The sequence below is a fragment of the Magallana gigas genome, chromosome 7 (assembly GCF_963853765.1).
Source record: "Magallana gigas chromosome 7, xbMagGiga1.1, whole genome shotgun sequence".
Taxonomy (NCBI): Eukaryota; Metazoa; Mollusca; class Bivalvia; order Ostreida; family Ostreidae; genus Magallana; species Magallana gigas.
Window position 1 is genome coordinate 18059627 of NC_088859.1, and position 24093 is coordinate 18083719.

General features: G+C 31.3%; 1 long non-coding RNA gene across 1 annotated transcript; it reads left to right on the forward strand.

Annotated features, from left to right (window-relative positions):
• The first annotated feature begins 16506 nt into the window (after positions 1-16506).
• Positions 16507-19473, forward strand: LOC136270268 (uncharacterized). The gene is made up of 2 exons (XR_010708027.1): positions 16507-16693; positions 17675-19473. It is a non-coding gene; the product is annotated as an uncharacterized lncRNA (long non-coding RNA).
• The last annotated feature ends 4620 nt before the right edge of the window (positions 19474-24093 follow it).

Genomic DNA, 24093 nt, shown 5'->3' on the forward strand with positions numbered 1-24093 from the left:
CAAGTTTTTAAGTTGTCCTTACCTGCTGCCAACTTAGTGTTAACATCCCAAGCAATACCACCAGCAATAGTTTTATGCCGGTGTAATGAAGAATAATGACCCCCGTAAAATAATGACCGGGACTCATTTTTCGACATAGAATAATGACCCCCTTTGTTGTAGAATAATTAGAATTTTCTGAAGAAAAAAGACCTAGGGGTATGACTTTGAAATTTCTGGAATTTTCACTCTGTTCAGTTGATTTTAAAGTTATAAACACCGAACTTGTAAACTAATCACTGTATATAGTTTTTAATATCCGTAGCAAACACACACAAACACACTTACATTGCCACAAATTGATTGTTAATAGTTACGTCTCTTCTCTTGTCGACATATGGCGGGAAATAACGCTGCACTTGTGTAGAGATCGGCTGAACTATACTTGATTCTTTACCATGAATAATTCTTAACAACATATTGAATAGCTTTATTATCTTAAGACGATATTTCATTTACAAAACGTATGCACAGCTTGCTTAACTTTATATATCGCGATATTCGGCAACAAATTGCCATGTCTGCAATTTGTAATAATTAACGAACAATGAAAGAATAATTGTTGTAATAATATAAGCAATATTAAATGGTGAATGAATTGTCAAACAAAGAATGATATACATATTTTCGTGCTGGCTGAAAGAGATTATAAAGGTAGAATGTCCCTATGATAAGAAAGATAACTTCTGTAGAAAATATTATCACTTTGTTTCTGAGAACTCGTAGTTATTAAGGCAACAAGGACAACAAGTAACCAAGAAGGCGATACGTACTGGGCCCAATTTTATGCTGGTGACATTTATTTTAATTCAAATATTAAAAGATGAAATTTGAACGGAACGAACTGAACCCCAACTTTTCAGGGGGTGGGGGCGCAAAAAAGTTAGAAATGTTTTACCAGAAAGTACAAGGAATTTACACTAATCATATTGATCAAATTTTATGAGGTAATATCTATAACCCAACCCCCCCCCCCCCTTCTCCCATCCTCCGATGCATTTTTTTTTTGTTTTTATCAAATATACCTTAATTATATGTACTAGTACAGTCCATCAACAATACGCTTTTTTGATTTTTGAGAATCCTAGATGGAACATTTTTAATTCTCTCTTAATCGCTCGTTCACAAAGGTAAATGAATTAGAATTTGGAAAAACATACTAAGACCACTAGACTTAGTCAGCATTATTTGAAACTTATAACATTTCAAATGTTTAAAACTGATTCAGGTTTTCCTATTCTAAAAGATCAGATATGGGGAAACAAGGTCATTCGTTTGATCCCCTTTATATGATATATACAACAAAAAGCTCTGGTTTGAATTTTTTTTCATTCTGAAACATATAGATCTTTTCAGTGTTATCTTATCCAAATTTAAAACAGAAAACCTTTTATGAAAAATTAAAACCTATTGTATTTATCATATACTGTATGTAAAACACAGGTTTTACATACAGTATATGATAAATTACAATTGTTTTGTAAAACCTTCAATAGTTCGTATTAAAGAAAGATAACTCTTGCTATTTAAAGCAGTTTTTTGTTACAAACCTGAACAACAAAGTGCTATTCTGAACTAAAAAGCAGCGCTTCACTATGTTTTGTAAAAAGATTTGACATTGTATATAACTAAATATTATTTTCATATGCATTTAATTTTATACTACGATAATAAAGTTAAATTGATTCACTGTCTAATTTTCTTCATATCATGATTACACACATTGTCAATTTCATAGAAATCTCTAACTTTGTTTCATTGGAATCACTTGGTAATGAATTTGATGAAAATCAAAACGATTAAAAAAATATATATAGTAAAATTCATAGCGGAGAGATATTACACCTTAAAAAACATTTTACGTTAGTTTTGTTTTCTTCTACGAACATGTATATGTAATAAATACACATCAATATTCTAAACATTTGTAGTAATGTTGTATTTGTGATCATGAATAAACTTTTTTTGAGCAAATTTGTGAAAAGTACCTGACTATAGTAAATCTTATATAGATAATATACTTTGAACGAATATAATAAGTGATTTTGATCACATGAACTTAGAAACACACGCGTTAAGTAGAGGAAGTTTCTTAATATTTATAACAAGGGTCTGAGGGCTTCTATCATATCTAAATGTGTCTATTTAACACACTAGAACTTGGTCTTTTTAAAACTATTTTCAACGATATTATGGTGAATGGTGGGCCGTTATCTCCCTTTTCTTTAAAGTGTACATCAAACAAATTACAGGGCAGTGCAGGAGACCTACATGTATAGGGCTATTATTTCCTGGTCCCAAATTTTGGCTGCACTGGTACCACCAGGTAATTCTAAGGGTTTTTATCTCCCTTGATCTTAATCACACATCTTTACTGCCTCCGAAGTTGTCAATGCTCGCACAAACTATTGATGTATCTTAACACCTTGATGTTAATTAAAGTATGCCGATGACAAAGTAAAATATATTTTCTGTTCGAGTACTTTCAGTTCTTTGACGATTTTCCTTATTGAATGGCTGCTGTAATTGGTTGTTAACTTCAGCATGGTTATAATGCCTAACATTGGAGTAAACTTTTCATAATTTTGGTTTCATCATTAATTCTTGGTGATGCACTTGCATACTCAGTAGTAGGTGAAAATCGTCAATGTAAGTCTAATTCATGAACAATATCGAGTTTACTCTTTTATAGCCAATAAACATAATTTTGTTTTATAGTGTATTGTATCTCAAAATAATTCTAATGTGTTTCCACTCGTTATAATGAGATATATACATGTAAATGTAACTTGTTAAGATGACAACCATACCCCTATACAATACGTCACTATTTCGTTATAACGGAAGGATTTTTATTTTCTAAGATATCCCCTTCTTTCACTTTAAGTTTATTTTAATATGAATAATAATTTTTGTAACTTTCTGTAAACTGCAGTAAAAATTACAATATTGTAAAGACTATTTTATAAATAATGAAAAATTATACTGAAAAACTTTAATCTATAAGGGGGTCAATATTCTACAGGGGTCACTTTTCTTCATGTAGAGTGTGCTCATTTTTTTTAAAATGACACTTATTCTTCAGGCAAAAGGGTCATTTTTCTATATAGAATAATGACCGGGGGTCATTTTTTATGTAGAATAATGACCGGGGGGTCATTATTCTACGTTGAAAAATGACCTCCGGTCATTATTCTACGGGGGTCATTATTCTACATTACACCGGCTGCCAGTCGGGATCTCATTAACAAGTTGTCAATAGTTACATCTTATCAGCAACATATGTCCTAATCCAAATTTTTTCTCACCAGTGCAATCGTTCAGATGGAGGGGCTGACTGCATAGCTGGCAAGACTTTATTCCGTCTGCCAAGATTCTTAAGTTAATTTTTAACAACAAACTTAAGATATAATATTCCATAGCATATAAACTAAAATTAATGTATATGGTCCACACAAATGTTGTCTGTTTTGGTTTGTTGTTATTACCTAGTTCTACAACTCTTCGCTTCACGCCATTCCCCCTCTTTCAAGTTTTCATCAAGAGGAATTTCAATTTGCTGATTTGGATAGGGGATGTCACATGCAGCATACTCGTGATCGTAGCTAATAATTGGTACAACGTTAGCAGCTGAGGCGGTTTTTTGTCTCCATCGCGATTTCCTAACAGCTAACTATCGGATATAAAAAAACGCTGAGTAAAAGTCGAACCAAAACCGTAAAAAATTCACATCTCGGAATACAAAAGTGTGGTTTATCGCGGCTCTAATTTTACATGTCGGTGTGACGTAGCGCGATACTCGGACTACTTTAAAACCAGAATTGTATTTTAAATGAACCCATTATTTTCTGTGTGATAGTTGATTTCGTGCGTGTTCTTTCTCAAATTCTGCCATTATCAGTTTATTCGGGGAGATCGTTTAAAGTGATTATATTTTTATAAAGAACATCGTTTATCATTTTCTATCATGTTTAAATCATGATCTATCGTGCGTTAATCCTATCCAATCGTGGGTGAATACTGTTCTATCGTGCGTTAATCCTATCCTATCGTTCGTGAATCCTATCCTATCATTTATCTTGTAAAAAATAACGTTGCATGTATGGTAGCAGCGACAATACAGGAATAAGCTGGACTCTTTTCACCAGTCTTGAAGACCTAGACTATGCAGATGAATTGGCCCTACTGTCACATCTAGAAAAGCACATGCAAAGCAAAACATCAAAATTACAGAATAATGCAGAAAAAAATGGACTGAAAATAAAACCAAGAAAACTGAAGTTATGTAATTAAATAGCACACACCCAGCAAGAATACAACTACATGGAAGTAACCTTGCCAACACAACATCATTTACATATCTTGGAACCATATTTACATCAGATGGGGGTGCAGACAAGGATATAAAGACCAGACTAAGTAAAGCTAGGGGTGCTTTCGTGAACCTGAGAAACATCTGGAAAACACATGACATAAGTAGGAGGACAAATTTAAGATTCTACATCAGCTGCGTCCTGTCTGTCCTACTCTATGAAGCAGAATGCTGGAGAATGACAGAATGTGACATAAACTGGCTCTCCAGTCTTTACAACGGATGCCTCAAAAAGATCATGAGAATTTTTTGGCCTTATGAAATATCAAATGTGGAACTTCATAAAAAGGCAAACAGCGAGGACATGAGATCTATGTTAAAAAGACGGAGATGGCAATGGATAGGGCATGTGCTAAGAAAACCTACCGACAACATCACAAGAATAGCACTGCGATGAACACCAGAAGGGAAAAGGAAACCTGGTCGACCCAAGAACACCTGGAGAAGGACCGTGGGGAAAAAAATGAAGGAACACAAATTTACGTGGGGTGAACTGGAGAAGGTGGATCAAGACAGAGACAAGTGGAGGAGTCTAGTCCTTGTCCTCTGTGCCCCCGGGCATAGCAAGGACTAGGTAGGTATGTAGGTACTGTACACACGTAAGAATGTAAGAAGACTGAATCTTTAGAACCAGGTTTGATTGGGGGGGGGGTGTGGATGTGGAGTATAAACATTTATAATTTGAATCATTTATTGTTATTAATTTTAACTTGTCGATGAATTCATTGTATATGTTATTGATCCCAAGGTAGAAATATGACTTCTGATCATATCTCAATAGATCATTTGTCAATTATGCAAGTAGTAATGTGAATTTTTTAAAGAATAACATTTATTACCAGTTTATAAAACTTTTTAACCCCCAAATTATATTTTGATTTTAATAGACCTTTCGACAATGAAGAAAAGTGTAAACGTAAGGTTATTTTCATTTTAAGCATAAATAAATAAATACAAGTTTTTTTTAATTTCATTTCATTTTTAGTTTGAAGAGAAATACATTGTCGGATCCAGAAAATTTTCCGGGGGGGGGGGGCGACGTTTATATTTGAGTTTGTTTGGGGTGGGGGTTCCAAGTCATTTATTTGACAATTTTTAGATGCAATTTAAAATAAGACCAAGCCACACTACAGTCATGAACATATATAGTATAGAACAAAACACCAACTAATACATATTACATATATAATTAAATACATGTACATACATGTAGGTAGTATTTCCAAACATGATGATAGATCTATATCTGGGTTCTTAAATTGAATCATATATGGGGTATAATATTGAACCTTATGGGAAGAATCGTAGACTATTGTATATGGTAACTTGAAACGGACAGAGATAATAATATAGGGTTTTCATAATCATATATTGACTGTTACTGGCAATATATAGGGTTTATTAGATCTGACCCCTTGGGTTATACCCACCCCTAGGAATTGGAAATTACCATATATCTCAGAAACTGTTATAATCATGACCCATAAACCATATATATTTATTATGTTTCTGATGTCAAGGGGCATCAAATGTTATGTAGGTCATAGGCCCTGTAGGTGGTCCTGACCCCCCTAAAGATCCTTACCCTTAAACCATATATATTCTTGTTCCTTGTGTCAAGGGGCATCAAACAATATGTAGGTCACGGGCCCCGGGGTTGGTCGTTACCCCCCTCGAACAGGAAGTGCACAAATATCTCGAAAACGGTTGAGATCCCCACCCGTTAACCATTTATATATTCTTGATCCGTAAAGGGCATCAAACGGTATGTAGGTAATGGGCCTCAGGGTTAAATTTAATTTTTCAAAACCGTACTGCACATCTATAGAACAGTCCCGATCATATCCCAAGATATGATTTATCTATCCATTAAATCATGAGAGGAGTTCTAGGATCTGTTTTTTTTTCTTGAGGGATAAACGTCAGTTTTCTGTTATTATTTGACTCCCTATATGAAATTTAAATTTTTAAAACCTTACTACACATCTAAAGAACAGTCCCTAACATATCCCAAGATATGAATATCTATACATTACATCATGAGAGGAGTTCTAGGATCTCTGGTTTTTTTGGAGTAATAAAAGTCAATTTTCTGCCACTATTTGACTCCCTCGATGAAATTTAAATTTTTAAAACCTTATTGCACATCTATAGGACAGCCCCAATAATATCCCAAGAGATGACTTAGCTACTCCAAAAGTTGTAAGAGGAGTTCTGGGAACCATACTTTTTTTTGCAAAAAAACTGGCTTTTTTTTTACCCACTGAACCCCTTAATACAAAAAAAAATTCTTGAACCTGATCACATTTCAATATGACACCCCAAATCATCTTCTAGAAGATCATTTGGCTACTGCCAAAAAAAATTACTTTTTTGAAACCAGTTTTTTTTAAAAAAAGAAAAAGAAGAAAAAGTCATTTTTCAGCCATTTAATGACAAAACTGAAAATTCTGAAACCTTATTGCGCATCTATAGGATACCCTAAAACATATTCCAAGAGATGATTTGTCTACTGTTGAAAATGTGGGAGGAGTTCGAGGAAGATGGTTTTTTTGTGAAAAAAACGTCATTTATACCAATTATTTGACCCCCAGGACTACCATAGAATTTTTGAAATCTTTTTACAAAACAACATGACACCCCAAATCAAACTCCAAGAATTCAGTTTGCTGGTGTATAAAATGTAAGAGTAGTTTGAGAGAGTAAAACGGACGGACGAACGGAACAGGGTAACAACAATATACCCGAACTTTCTTTACAAAATGCGGGTATAAAAACAGTATTAACACTCATTCTAAACATAAAGATTATCATTTATGACGACAATAGACTCATTTCAGATATTCGGACGCCACACATATCCGGAAGATTGGACTTTTGGACTTTAGAACGAAAGAATCTGGATAACTGAGACTCAAATGAAACACTACTCTATTTTTTTTTGTTATGCTACTGGCGCTGTGAAAGTTTATTTTGCAGCATCGCTAAATGGCTACTAAGCATAGCTCAACTTTAAACAAGAACATTTTGTTAATTCAAAAATAAATAGATTTTAAAAACATATGTGATAAAAGTTATCGACGGTGTGGTAAAAGTTGATTATTAATAAATGACACAAAATAAGAAAACTTAAGATTACTTTTATTTGCTGATGACAATCATGTTTCGAATTAAACCTTGTACAACTCATTTTAGAGAGAGAGAGAACATATAAAATTAGTGTTTTTACAAGCCAAATTTCTTTAATTTATGAGTTATTTATATACAACATATTACAACATGCAGTAAAACATAATATAACTTCCGTAAGTGAAAGATAAAGAAGAAATATACGTGCATGTGATTTTTTATGCAATTTGGAAATCAGAAATTGAATTTTAAATGAAAAATGACAAATATATCTACTTGTTGATAGATTACCTAAGAAAAAAAAGTGAATTGTAGGCAGCACTGGGAGAAGAGAACATAGAAATTTCGTCTTTGGATAACATCATGAAAATGAGAAGTAGTGTCCATATCTTTTTAGAAAAATTAAATAATCGGAAGTTGGCATGTTTATATTCATAACATTTATAATTCAGTTTTTATCATGCCTCTTTTGAAAACAAACTTGTACCGTTTCTATTTGTGCACATTGGAAATGCAGAAAAAACTGCGTAGCAGCCCCTGCAATTATGTACATAAGCAGCGCACATTAGATTTACAATAACCCGTGCGATTATTTGCGTTAACTTCTGAAACAAGTTCCTCAACCAGTTTAAATTATGCATAAATCTGCTCACAAGGGCGTTTATTAGATGCAGCGGAAGTAGAGGTCTAACGACAATAAAGCGCTAAGCTATGTTTAACGCTTTAAAAATGAGTACTCCAACATAATAATGGGTCATATCGTTCAACAAAATATCAATATAAAACTAAAATTCGCTCGCTTGCGAATATTTACAGAAAAAAAAATACAGTCATGTTTTAATTTTTCAAAAGTTATATGATGTTAAACACTGGTCATCTTTCTGTCCATTGTCCATGAAGCAATGGGTTTTCTATTTATTTTATTTGATTTACCAAATGAATTATCATAATTGTATATGCATGTAGGAAATGCTCCAGAGAAGCATATTCGTATTATCTATATTTGTATTATCTATATTTCTCCAATTTTTAACAATGGATCGTTGAAATATAAATATGAAACTATAGCGCGAAGTAAAAAATAAACCTGCTTTGCCTTCTTGCTGAAAAATGAAATCTCCGATGCATTCAATAAACTTATCTAGGAAAGGGAGTTGTTTAAATCAATTTAAATCAACTTAAATTTACACAAATGAATCTTATTAAAGGGATAGTATTTATATCATTTGATAAAACGTAAAGAAAAAATATTAATGTTCGTCTTAAATTAATATTTTAACTATCTAAATTAGGTGTGTTCCTAAAATTGTTTGGAACGAATGAAAAATAGAAAGTGTATTGGTTGTTAACAATGCTCATTTGAGCACGAAAGCTATCAGAATAAAATCTCCAGAAACTTCCGACTCGTGTTGGCCACCTTATCAGATCTACACGGACCTTAACTTATGCATCAGCCGACCAAAATTTTGACAAAATAATGAGATAATGCGCATGACACGGTGTTTATCGAGTGGGGGCAAGAAAGTTGAATATGGCTATAATAAAAACCGTATTTAGGTACGGATGACAAAATCTCATTCTAAAAGTTTATTTATTAATTACTTTACAAGTAGATAGGTTCTTAAGAGGTCTTAAGTTGCCTTTTTAAGACTGAAAATAATTTCCTAACAAAGAGAGCTCTGTATAAAGTTAAAGCAATATTTTTAAATATTTAAAAAAACTAAATATTAGTTAGATAGTGTATGACAATGCTGCCAAAGATCTAATGGTTGTTCTGTTGACCACCAATCCTCCTTAAAAAAAATTTTATGCATAAATCTGTTTTTACTATAGGAAAAATGTATGTAAATGCTTAAATTTGGGGTAGATTTATATAAATATACCACAGAGTAGCCCTTTAAAAAGCTAAAAAAAAATCAGCGAGCGGAATAATAATTTAAAGGGGCATGGTCACGATTTTGGTCAAAAAATATTTTCCTGATTTTAATGTTTACAAAGCTTCGGTAAGGCATTTTTAATAGGCAATCAAAATTTAAGTGCCATTCCTTGAGCTATAAGCAAGTTACAGAGCTTACAATTCTTTGCTATGTAAACAAAGCTTTTGCTTACTTTTTGAACGTTGAAGTGAAAACTCCAGTTTTAGACCGAAAATGAATGTAGTAAACGTTGAGATTTGTTTATTTATGCTTAAAATGAATAAGATGATGGAAAAATTAGCTTGAAAAAGAATTTTTACCGGTATATTGAACTAATGTAAACAAAAACACGGCACGAGCCTTGTTTACATGACAAAGAATTGTGAGCCCTGTATCTTGCTTATAACTTCACTACTGACTCTCCAATTTGATTTTGTCATTGGAAATGCATCTCTAAAGCATTGTTAAAAATAAAAACAGAAAAATAGAATTTGACCAAAATCGTGACCATGTCCCTTTAAGGTCAAAGTAAATGTACAAATCTATTAAAACACATTATATAATCTCCAGAACAATCATAAAGTGCTGTATTTTCAGTTTGCCCACTAATTTTTTATGACTGTATGTGAAGAGACAAGCGTTCAGCGGTGAACATGCAGACTATGACAGCATAACCACTTACATGTATCTTTCTAATGTAACTGATAATATGTTACAGATGCGGTATTGCAATGACACCCCACCCATTACCGATCAAAAAAAATGATAACTCGTGTGCATGGAACATTAATTCTTTCTCATTGTCGCCTATTACATCCCATATCACGGTTTTTTCTTTGTTTATCATTTAAAAATAGACATATGTATCATGTATATATTTTTAAGTAAAATACTCAAAATGTTAGTTCCCATTGTCCGCATTGTTTCAGGGAATGCTACATTCAAACATAAGATGCGCCTGACGTCTTGATGTCGGGCAATAACATGAACTCATTCATTTTAAATGTTTAAACTTTTTAAAAAACAAAATCTGGTTATTGAAATGGTGAAAATAACCCGGGGGGGGGGGGATAAATTGGCGGCTACCAAAAGGGTTTCCCTGTTGTATGGATAATAAATAAATAACTCCTCATACAGTTTTGAAAATGTTTTGCAAATCAATTGTATATTTACATATGTTTTAGAATTGTGCATATTAGTTGGAATTTGACTTTTGTTAATGTATAAAAAAAGGTGCCACCTTTAAATATAATTATTTTTCGCAAAATACTGCATATTCATGTAGAGTACCTCTTCCATTCAGTGTTTTTTTTTACACATTCTGCAGATATATATATATATATATATATATATATATATATATATATATATATATATATATATATATATATATATATATATATATATATATATATTAATTCAGAAGTGCAAATTTTATTTGCAAGAGAGAGAGAGAGAGAGAGAGAGAGAGAGAGAGAGAGAGAGAGAATTCAAGTAAAAATTGTATTCCAGATGTTCCAATGAGTATCAAAAATCTCATTTTCACCATTTTTATAAGAAATAAATTTCTGTGTTTTATAGAAGAGCTTTAAAGACGACATTGCATAAGAAACACTAAACTGTTTCTCAGTACACCTTGCTGTAGTTTAAATTTATAGTACTTTAACCAAAGAAAAATGATATTAAAGATTCTTTGCTTTTACCAAGGATGCCTAGAATGAATGTTTTTGTTTGGTAAATGTAACCTAAAACTTGATTTTTTTCTTCTAAATAATGTTTATTTTTATTTAAAGATTGAACACAATCACAATCCCAAAATATATGTTCTATAGTTTCCTCTTCTCTGTGACAAAAAGTACACATTTTAGAGTTTACTTTTTAAATTTTTAATAAAAATAGTTTGTTGCTAAAATTTTGTTAATTATTCTGTATTGGAACCATTAAAGTTTACAGTTTTTTGTTATTATGAAAGGTAGTTTATGGATTAATTTCCATTCCATGTCCTTTATATCTAATAATTCATTCTACCTTCTTTTACCTGTTGTCATAAAGGTAGTACTGTTTAAAATATCATAAAAGAACTTTGACTTTACATTTCATTACTTTATATATGTTTTCTATAATATGCGGGTTTGCTAATTTTCTTAAAGTTTCTGATGTCTTTACAGAATGGATTATACTTGCATATTCTTAAAAGTTGACCTTTACATTTGTAAACGGGAAAAAGGAATTGGTGAAAGAAATTAAAGACATTGAAAAGAATATTTCTGAAGGCAATGTAGATTTACTATATAACAAAAATCAGGAATTAGAACAGCTTAAAAAACATGAATTATACAGGGCAATTATATAAGAAGTAGAGCAAAATGGATTGAAGAAGGAGAAAAACCATCAAGTTATTTTTGTTAACTGAAGTCCAGGAATTTTATAAGTAAGATTATACCAAAATTGGAGTTAGCTTCAGGGGAGGTAATAAATGACCAGACAGAAATCCTGACTAAAACTAAAAACTTTTATACAAAATTGTATGAAAACAAGTAAGATAGTGTCAACTTTGGTTTAAATAATGAATTAATATTTGATGACATTCCTAAACTGTCCAAAAACGGAATCAGATTCTTTCGAGGGTGAAATTACTTTTTACGTGAGGCTTCAAAACCACTTTCTATTATGAAAGCTAACAAATCACTTGGATCGGATGGTTTTTCTGCAGAATTTTAAAAGTTTTTTTTGAAAAATATTAGTGTTTTTGTTGTTAGATCTATAAATTATGGATAAGAAAATAATATATTTCCAGTCACACAAAGACATGATGTAATTTCTTTGCTACCTAAAGGTGACAAAGCTAGACACTATAGTCTAGTCCGATTTAGTCGAAAAAAGTTTTTTAACGGCAAATAATTATTATTTGGTCCAGCATGGTTTTTAAACATAATTTAAGTGTGCTAATTCCAAAAAAAAATATGCTGGCCTTCATGAAAATGGCGTTAAGTAGCTCAAAATGGCGATTCAAAATGGCGGACAACCAAATATATATATATATATATATATATATATAAAGTCTTTTTATTTTTGACAAACATTAATGAAATGATCCAGCTTAGTATTTTATCATATCTAAAGTGTGTTAAGTTTGAAACAAGTATTCCTTTCAAAGGAATGATCGGCAATAATGATATATAGATAGCTAGAAGCAATCAACATGATCAGTTGGATGTAAAATAATTAAAAAATACTGTATTTTTACAAAATATAAAATATTTTGAATCTGTACACCATAATTTCATTATTATAAACCGTCAACAAATTTAATTTTGAAATAAATTTGGGGAAAGCCGTTCGTAAACTCCTGGTCTAGTTTTATATTTTTAACGTAATTATTAAATGTTAATGTATCTTCTATTTCTTCAGAATACTGAGTAGGGCTCTTTAAAGAGCATTAACACGTATACAAAGAAAGATGTATTAATAAAATTTTATGCGACTGAAAAAATATGAATGCCACCATAACTTGCTATTGAGGTCGCATTATAACGTAACCTTGTTTATAAATCAAGCCGTCTTCTTAGCTACTATTATGCAACATCAATACATCGAGGTCAGTTCATGGAGCATCTTCTTATGATCGAGGTCAGTTCATCGAGGTCAACTGCATTACTGAATGAATCTTTCGATCGAAATTCATACGCGTGAGACAAAATGTGCATTCTTGAATTAACAGGTCGATTTTATGTATGTTTGCATCTCTTAAGGTAAATGAATTGAAATAAAACTGAGTAAAATGTTATATAAATACTAAACCAAAGCTTCAAGTTTTTATAAGAACTACTTATGCAAGCGGAATGTGTGCGCACGTGGAAGCATTTGCCGGATGCCTCATATGGACACAACAGTGATCGACCGAAGCCAATCACAAAAATTTGCTGGCCTTCCCAAAAAAGCGTTAATTAGGTCAACATGGCAAATCAAAATGGCAGATAGCCAGATTTTACAATTTTTTCCTAAAAAATTTAAACTAGGGTAAACGCATAAAAAACAATAATAATTCAATCCAACACAGTTATTTTTGCATATTAATTAAGGCGTGCTTAGTCCGAAAAATATGCTTTGCCAAACAGTTTAAAATCTGCAACAAGTATAGCCAAATTTAAGCAAGGCTTGCAAAACAATAACCTTGTAGATAAAATAAAATCTAAATTATACAACCATGGACAGAAAAAATTAAGTATACTTCATTGCCAGTTAAGAAATTTTTCAAGTAACCTTAATGCAGACTTGTATAATCATAATTAAGTTCAATCATCAACATGTTTAAGATGTGGGTACTCCTATGAAGATTCATTTCATTTTTTTTTCATTGTCAATGTTATAATCCTCAGAGAAACTCTCTGTTAACGATAGATGAGTGATCATGACATACCAAAAGATATTAATATTTTACTACATGGTTATGATTGTCTATCTCTAGCAGAAAATATATAATTTTTTGACCAAGTTCATCAATTTATAAAAAACAGTAAAATATTTTAAAATGTAAATTAACAATGAGTAACACTGTGATAAATGTACTTTACATATACTAATTACTGAGCCTATTATATTATAACTACTATATATGTGTATATTTTCTCCTTTTTTCTATCATTATCTTATCATTTATCTAAATCCTTTATTACTAAATTCTTTATAAGTTAGTAAATGTCCATGTAAATCTTTAGAAAGTATATACTATTAGTAATATAAATATTTATACCTTGATCTCAGATGGAGAGAACTAATATAGGCTATTTTTGCCTGCTGTTCAATCCAGATTCGTTTATATACTTATCTGTATATTTTTGAATAAAATATTTCTTAAACTATAAATATGCTTGCTATGACAAAAATGGCATTAATTAGGTCAAAATGGCGGTCCAAATGGTCGACAGGCAAATTCTTTAATTCTCTTAAGTCTTAAAAATTGAGGTAACAAACGATTATAAATTGGTTCAGCACATCATTTTATCATAACTAAGGTGTGTTGAGTCCAACAAAATATGTTGATCGCGATAAATAGTTAAAAATGGTGGACAGCCAGATTTCATCATTTTTCGTCTCATAGTCTCTTTAATGGAAAAAAATAAATAACAATACAAAATCACAAATTGGTCTAGCAAACATATTTATCATAATTAGGTAGTGCCAAGTTTGATGAAATGTGTTGTTCTTCGTAAAAATGACGTTAATTGTGTCAAAATGGCATTTCAAATTGGTGTATACTAATAGCAAAATTTCATTGATCTCTAAATAGACTACTAAAGGCCTCTTAAATGGGGAAAATGTTTGAATATCATAATTCAAATACTAATTATGTAACTGACAATCAAATTTGAACACTTGTATTTATAGGAAAAACTCCACCAGCTTTTTATTTGAAAAGCAAATTCTGTTTTCCCTTATTAAGCTACATTATATAATTATGTCATTTATACAATGTTTTTTTGAATGATAAGATTGTGATTGAAATTTGAAAATGTCTTTACCCTGGAAGTAGGCAGTTTACATTCACACATAAAGGTTCTGCAACCTGTGGAGCAGTTGCAAGCTATCAAATCTCAGAAAGCTTTAGGTATAAGATCTTAAGGTCATTAGTTCCAGCAACAAACAACCATTACTAAATTTTATGCTAATATATGCCTGTCTCCCTATCATTACCTTGGTGTGTGTTTGATTCATAAGCAACGTAAGGCAAATCCCAAGTTGGGACATATTCCTGGGCTTTGATTTTAGGAAGAAAGCAAATTAAACCGTGTCAGTGGGCAATGTGTCTTGGTTATCCATATAACTAAAGAAATTCTCAAACTCTTTGATTTTCTGGTCAGTAAATTCCCCTTTTCATAATTGTTTCTGTTCACTTATTATGTCGATTTTCTTGATATGCTGTAGAAATAAGAAGTTGTGTCACGCCATATCAGTGAAGGAAATGAACCAAGTGCTAGTTCAAAGCTCTATAAAAGGGGAACATTTTCTCTTCAACAACATTGACAGGGATGTTTATCGGCTTTAAAGAGGTTCATACATCCATCAGCAAACTTTGTTGTGAGGATGAGTTGCAAATTGACAATGGCATGTTCTAGCATAAAAAAGCCTCAACTTTTTCTCTGAATATGGACACGCATTGCTATACTTGGCCAAACATATGTTAACAATTTTGCAAGAGGTTCTTTTATCTTTTACGAAGATATAGACAGCTTGATTCCTTTTACAATATATAAATTGTCCCTAGTGATGTTAAAATGATATAATATGGAACTGTTCTTGATCTTCGTTAAAGTGTTCCAATCTAACTTTTCATGTGCATATTTGTATAATGTAATACTTACACCTTTCATCCCTGTAAACGGCTTTAAAAGAGAATTATGAATTCTGGGTGTCGGCCATTTTGAAACGCCATTTTGACCCAAATAGCGCCATTTTTGTAAAAGTAAGCATATATTAGCAAACTCAGTTTTCCCTAATTATGAATAAATCTTTTTTTGGATTGGACTATAATTGTTTTAATGCTTTGTTTCTTGTTAAAAAAAACTTAAATAGAAAGTGATGAAATCTGGCTGTAGGCAATTTTTAGGCGGAAGCGCCTATTGCAATTGCTTTCATGACCTTATACGTCATAGGTCAAATTCCTGCCCTTTTTCATGGTAAACTATCGGATGTAATTTAAACTAAGGGCACACAACTCTATACCCCCCCCCCCACTGTTCGACCACCGTTTAAACATCGTTTCTGATAATAGAACTGTGGTATGTCTCTAAATTTTTACTTCATCGTTTTTAATTATCCATTGAAAATGCCTATAGCAAAGATAGCAAGTGGTAGATTTACGTTTTTGATAGTACAGGAACGAACGATAACCCTTGCGATGGTATGCGACATAAACAAAGGATAAGTACGGAGTCTGATGCCTGTAGATGAAATTCCGAGGGAAAAAATAGTTCAATTTGAAATTGCGTGTTTATGAGTACAGAAGGAAAAATTGATAGGGAAACAGGTAATGAATGCTTTTTCAAACAAGGTTGTGTATAAATCTATTTATAAAAGATTATAAGAATGATACAATGCCTATAAATTATTTGTAAACATAACAACGTTTTGCGTAGTAATCTCAGACAATACTGCGTTACGTTATGCAGTGTAATATTTTTGTCAACAAACCCACGTTGAGAATAACTGGTGACTGTCCATCTTCGACATACGTAAGGTAAGTTAGGTAATTAATTTCTCATTGTATAAACGTTTGCCTCATCATTTAAGATTTTCATGTTACAATAATCGTGATCGAGGAGCTGGTACATTCTTAATCCGAAATTCCTCTGACTCTAATCCCCGCTTGTATATTGTGACGTGCGGAGGAGACATGTCACAATATAAAAGCGGGGGTTAGAATCAGAGAAATCTCAGATAAGTACATAAATTTTATGAAAGAATTTATATTGTTTGTGTTAGGCATTCATCGATAATTCTGAAATGTCGGTCTTTTGTTATGAATACTGTACAAGGCGAGGCCTACAGGATATCTTTAAAGATTAAAATTTAGCACAATGGAATCGCATATAAAGGAAGATAACATTACCTTTTTTTTTAAACCTTTAATATTTTGTGACATCTTTGCAGATCTATATGTTCATATCGTGATTTTATAATTTGTTACGAACTGCACTGTATGATATAGAGTTTATTCATTTTGCTTACAAAAAATTACAATATTCAGCTGGGTTTAAAAATGACTCATGAATAATGCAAATGAATTTTCTCTAAAAATATCTTAAATATAGCTTTTAAGTATTGTACAAGATACAATTGATTGGTTGATATAATGAATATTCCAGATAGGCTATTAATTGCAAAGATATTTAATTGAACATTTAAAAAAAATAATATGATTTATCCTTTTACCTACTGTATTTACTTGTATCTCAGAATTACATTATCATTACTCTATAATGAAAGTGACTAAAATTTCCTATGGAAATTTCTCTACATCATAATTTTTATGATAATTTTGTTTTTAAATTTTAAAATTTCCAATTCATGAGAACTTGGACTATATACCAGTATATCTTTGATATACCATGTTCATGATTAATTGCAATTCCAAAAAGACTCAATTATATACCTGACATTGATTATAGATAATAACCTAACATATATCTATTTGTTCTACATGTATATGTTCTTTCAGATGAATGTCAAGAAACTGATTAACATTAACTGATTAGAGGAGACAATGAGAGCTCAACATCATTCTTCATCTCTGGTGAAGGGGAGATTGCTAAATTTGGGTGCACAGCTAAATTCAAGCAAAACAAAGAAAAAAACGGATGCTATAAAAATGCGGTGTTGGCTTCCCAGTTCAGCACTTTTAAAGAGGGACAAACATTGCACGTTTGCAACTTCTAAATGGAAGCAGGGCATCTGAAATATGCTGGAATCCTCATCTTAATGGCCTTAACGCCATTTTCAAGTTCGTAAATACAACTAAATTTAAATACGATATTCCCTGTGGTTTTCTTGTTTAAGTATGAACTAATTATACCCATGCTCGGAAGGAGAGGGGGTATATTGTTTTACCCTTGTGTGTCTGTTTGTCTATAAACTTTATCAAAGATATCTCAGCAACAATCGCAGATACTTGAAATTTTAACTCAGTCTTTGTTAAGGTATGCCATTTGGTAGGTTTGATTTTTCAAAATATTTGATGTCAACTTCCCATTACATGTAATGTTAACTATGCTTTTTTGTATACACATCAGAGCAGGGGTATCACTAGTGAGCATTGACTTACAGATAGCTTGTTGTCATATCTTTAATAATATAGTAAATATTCTTGTACTAAATGCAATTAAAAACTGAAGAATTTTGGAGAAAAAAAATTAAACTTTCATTTACAGTTCAATCACTATATTTTCCATTACTTGTATTTAATATACCAAAATAACCTTACAATTATTGATAATTCATATTGTGTGATCTTTTTATATATCTCATCCTTTATTTGCAAAATACATGTATACTTTTGAAAATAAATTATTTAAGGTAAAACACATATAAATTCAAAATATTTTATAGATTAATTTTTTTTAAAACCCATGTTTTCTTTATTGGAGGTCAAGTATATTGTAATGAAATACTGCTTGATAACATATCCATTATTCATTTTTCATCAACACATTTTAGAATATCCTGCTGAAAAAGACAACAGTTTTCATTGGTATAATGGATGCAAGACAACACTAGTGAATTGAAATTGTTGTTAGCACAAATGGCACACTCCAGGATAAGACGCTTTCCAAAAACACCATTACGGCATGCAGCCATAAAGGGATTCTTTGAAAGTCAATGTTCTGTAATGGTGGAAGTTCTCTTGAAGATTCCATTAGTATTAAAATAAAAACTTAAAAGTTAAAAGTTCAAATGTCTTCAATACTAGAGACCTGTGATTTGACAGTACAACATGGAGCAATTGTAAAGGACACATAATTTGTACATTATTGAATATCAATATATAGTTATCCATAAATTACTGGGCTTTTACATTGTATTGTAATTCTCAACATTTGCATATATGTTTGATCTTTGTAAAATATGTTTGGTATACAGTACAGTAAATAAATTCATTCTTTTTAAGTTTTAAACATTTGTCAACAAAATATATGAATTGCAATCTGAGGATCAATTAGAGGTCTGCAATTCTCCACATATAAAATGACTTTGAAATCATCCTGTTACTGTTAAACTTGAGAATATATTAAGAAAACATCAAAATCTCTTTATTGAATACCTTTTTTACAACACATTGTCCAGATATTTTGTGTATTATTCTATGAAGCTGATTTCTCAATGGCTATTGCTTCTCAGGTAAGCAAAGTGACACACATACTACTTGATTCTGTAAAATACTGTAATCAAGTGATGTACAAATGTAACTTCTGCATTTTTGTGAAACATTATTGTAAAGAATAAAATACTACAGTTTCAGAAGTTCAGTTTACTAAATTTTAATTCTATAATATTCTTTCATCATTTTGATATCAAAATGAACATTTTTAACAAATCGGCATAATAAATGAAAATGTATTCCTGTAATTTCAGCTTGCATATAAGTATCAACTGTTATACGAATGTACTTCACAAAACATATGTTTTGATGTTTAAATTGATCTTCTCATTGAATCCTTATTTAAGGCATGATCCAGACTAATCTGGTGGAGTAACAGAGTATTTCCACATTTACTACATGTATATTCCTTAATTGACATATTAGAATAGTGTTTTATGTTATCAAACTAATTCTTAAAAAGAAAATAGTTATAATAACACTATGACATTGACAACTTGCAATCATGCTTCCGCCTATCAGTACTTTCAGTACTTTGATAAATCGTCATTTTGACATATGTTAGGGAATTTCCGTCATAGCTTACATATTTCTTAAGACTTAGCTTGTCTTAGTTATATTGATAAACTTTGCTGGACCAAATTAAACATGTTGGTCTCATGCTTTTTTCCGTTTTAAGAAACTTTGAAGAAAAAAATATGAAATCTGGCTGTCCGCCATTTTGACATAAAAAGCATCGCTTTAGTGGGAACCAGGATGATTCCTCAGACTAAGCACATCTTATTTATGATTTGAAAATTTATTTTAAAAATAATAATTGTTTCTTTCTAGCTTTATCACCATTTAAGAAACTAAAGGGAAAAATTATAAAATCTGGATGTCCACCGTTATGAATCGCCATTCTTTTTTAGATAATTTACGTCATTTTCTTGAAAATGGCAAATTATTCCTGACTATCCACACCTAAGTTATGATTTTAAACTTAGCTGGACTGAATATTTATTGTTTGTCTCACGCTATATATCCATTTCAGAAATATAAGACGAGTTAACAACATTTTGTTATCCGCCATTTTTTAAATCGCCACTTTGACCTAATTAACCACATTTGTAGAAAGCCAGCATAATTTGTAAGACTCAGCACATATTGGATATGATGAAATACTATTTTGGATCAATTCATTAGTGTTTGTCATTATTTTTCCCATTGAAGAGACTTTAAGAGAAAAATTTGAAAATTGGCTGTCTGCCATTTTGACCTACTTAACGCCATTTTCATGAAAGCCAGCATATTTTTTTCAGACTCAGCATACTTTAACATGATAAAAAACCATGCTGGACCAAATAATAATTATTTGTCGTTAAAACGTATATCTAGAGCTCTTTTTAGAAATTAGGACTAGACTTATATTAAGAACTGGTGTCCTTTAACTTTATTAATTACAGTGTACAAAATTACATCTGGGTGTATTGCTGCTAGATTAAAAAAATATTTACATAAACTTATAAATCCAGATCAAACTGGATTTATGTCTAATAGGTATATTTGAGAAAACACAAGGTTAATATATGACATAATGCAATATACCAAAGATGAAGAAATTCCCGGTCTTTTATTGCTTATCGATTTTGAAAAGCCTTTTGATACCCTATCTTAGAATTTTATACAAAAACTTCTGATTTTTTAAACGTTGGTCCCACTATAAGACAGTGAGTTTAGATTTTTTATACAAACATAACATCTGCGGTTAATCAAGGTGGCAATATCTCTGAAATTTTTAATATTCAGAGGGAGTGTAGACAAGGAGATTCATTATCCCTTTATATATTCCTGATTTGTGCAGAAATTTTGGCGATACAAATTGGAAAAAATGAAAAAAATTAAAGGTATAGCAGTGGGTAATATAAAAAAAAGATTTCGCAACTTGCAAATGACACCTCGATTATCCTGGATGGAAGTGAAGAAAGTTTATTAGAAACCAGTTCTATATTACATAGATTCTCGGAAATGTCCAGCTTGTGTATTAATTATTCAAAAAACTCATACAGTATGGATAGGTTCCAAAAAATATAGTAATGATACACTTATTCCTAATAGCAAGTTGAATTCGGGATCTACTAAATTCACCTTGCTGGGAATAAATTTTGATGTTGATTCGCTAAATATGCTTAGTATTAACTATGATCCAAAATTGGTAAAATTAAGTCTATCCTTAAACAATGGGAGAGAAGACATTTAACCCCCATTGGCAAGATTACAGTTATTAAGACATTAGTGCTACCATTGTTGAATCATATACTAATGTCTATCCCGAATTAGAAAAGCAAAAATCTTTTCATTTATATGGAAAGGCTCAACTCACAGAATAAAGAGGGATGTTCTTGTTAAAAAATATGAAGGTGGTCTTAAGATGATAAATATCAAACTGAAAGCATTTATATCTTCCATGAAATTATTCTGGGTGAGACAGCTTATCGTTACAAACAGGGGGTTGAGCCAATTCATACTTAATTTTAATCAAAATAAATTTTACATCATGTGGTATTGAATTCATTAATATACTTTTGAAATCATTAAAAAACAAGTTCTGGATAGATGTTTGTAAAGCATGGGTTGACCTGCATAATACATTAGAGTCTGGCGCAACTGCAGACTCACCTTTATTTTATAACCCATATGATTCATATTGGAGGGAAATCTTTTTTTAATAAACAACTATTTGATAATAATATTAGATACATCAATGATATCATTGAGGAAGATAGTACTTTTCTTAGTTTTGATAAGTTTCGTGATATGTATACAAATGTAAAGGTCTTTCATTCAGAGTTGACCAATGGATTATGGATTATGGATACTGTTCACTCAAAAGAAAGTCTGGTTATCCGTCAGATTGACAGTTTATCTTGTTTCTAATATTTCTATCAGGGTCATATTTGTCGTTTTAGCAGCTTCTGATTCGAATTTCCCGGATGTGACCCGCAATACAGTATAGTGGGTGGTGTCATTTAAAGGCCTAGGGGCATGGTCACGATTTTAGTCAAAATCTATTTTTCCGATTTTAATGTTTACAATGCTTCAGTGAGGCATTCTGAAAAGGCAATCAAAATTTGAGTGTCATTTGTTGAGTTATAAGCGAATTACAGAGCTTCTAATTCTTTCCCATGTAAACAAAGCTTTTGTTTACATTTTGAATGTTGAAGTAGAAATTTCAATTCTAGACCTAAAATGAATGTGTTAAACGTTAGTACTGAATTTGAGCAAAAAGGCGAAAACACTCTTGTTAAAAGGCCATATTAGAGATAATCGGAAATAAGTGGGTGCTTCCCAGTAAATCTCTACTCATTATCGCATTGCCAGTATCTTGTCCTTTATTTCTTTACTTCCTTCCTAGCAAAAAAATAAAAATAAAAAATTACCAAAACCTTCTGATTGCCTAACCAATCAAAGTGAAATACAATGATACAAATTCTTTCAGCTTCTCTTACAATGCATTAAAGTTAAAATTCAGTGGCTAATAAGTGAATGATATAAAAAAAAATGCAACTTGTAAAAAGATATTTATACATTTAGTCTTAATCTGGCAATGAAACTTTTAAACTCAAGTCCTTTTATAGCGCTCATTTTTAAGTGGTTTGTGGATATATATTCAACACATTAAACTCGTTCGCTTCAATAATTTTTTTTATTAATGTATTTAATTTTATTAGAACAAGGTGTATTTTGCGTTATAATGTAAACAAATGAGTTCTAAATTATAAAAACAATATATTATATAACCATGAAAAAAATGACATTAAAAAACTGTCAACCTTCTCAAAAATCCATAAACGAAATACAAATTCAAAGCAGAGCAACACGGACCTCTAAAGATAGAGGTAGGATCAGGTGCTTACATAACCATACAATAACTATGTAAATGAATGAAAAACGCATGCATAGTTTGCAAATAAAGTCTTTATTTACTAGTATAGGTGTATATGAAACTTATACTCCACCACAGTCATTTAAAAGATTAACTTGTCAATACCCTGGAATTTTATCTGATACATTATCCTCACAAAAATGTTTCTCTTAAATTATTGATAATTTTGGTTTACTTTTGACTAATGACTAACGTAATATTGTGTCCTCAGGAGTTTTGATACATGTATTAAGACTTCGAAATTCAATCATTCCAAATCATTATATATCCCAAGACTAAAAAGAATTTTTTTCGTGGGCAGATTAATTGAAGGTTAAGAGATGACATGTTTAATCCAAATAAAAACGACACCATGCATATTGTATATGTTCAAAACATATTTATGCTGTTTCAATATGACTGGGTCTTTTCTAGTCAACTTAAGAAAAAAATTCAAGTCCCAACAGAATAGTTGGAATATGTATGGGCAAGCTTTGTACTGTCAGATGGGCTTATCATACTGACTTCCCGGCAACAAATGCAAACTATTTGGGGAGGGAATGGCAAAGCTACTACAACCATACTCAAATAATTCAGACGTTTCTTCACCTGTTGGAGCTTATGACAACTATTCTGTACAGCTCGATCTTCTGGCATTCTAGGATAAGTTTCAATAGAACTATTGACAATAGAACTATTGTCATAACAATCAACAGACTGGAACACCTTCGGTGGTTGATGCAGAACGTCAATATCTAGAGAGGAGTTTCCCTAAAAAGCAGTTGTCTATCTTGGACTACGTCGACAGAGACCGTCTTGCAGTTTGGAGGTCAGAGGTGCTTACGTATGATCCCATGAC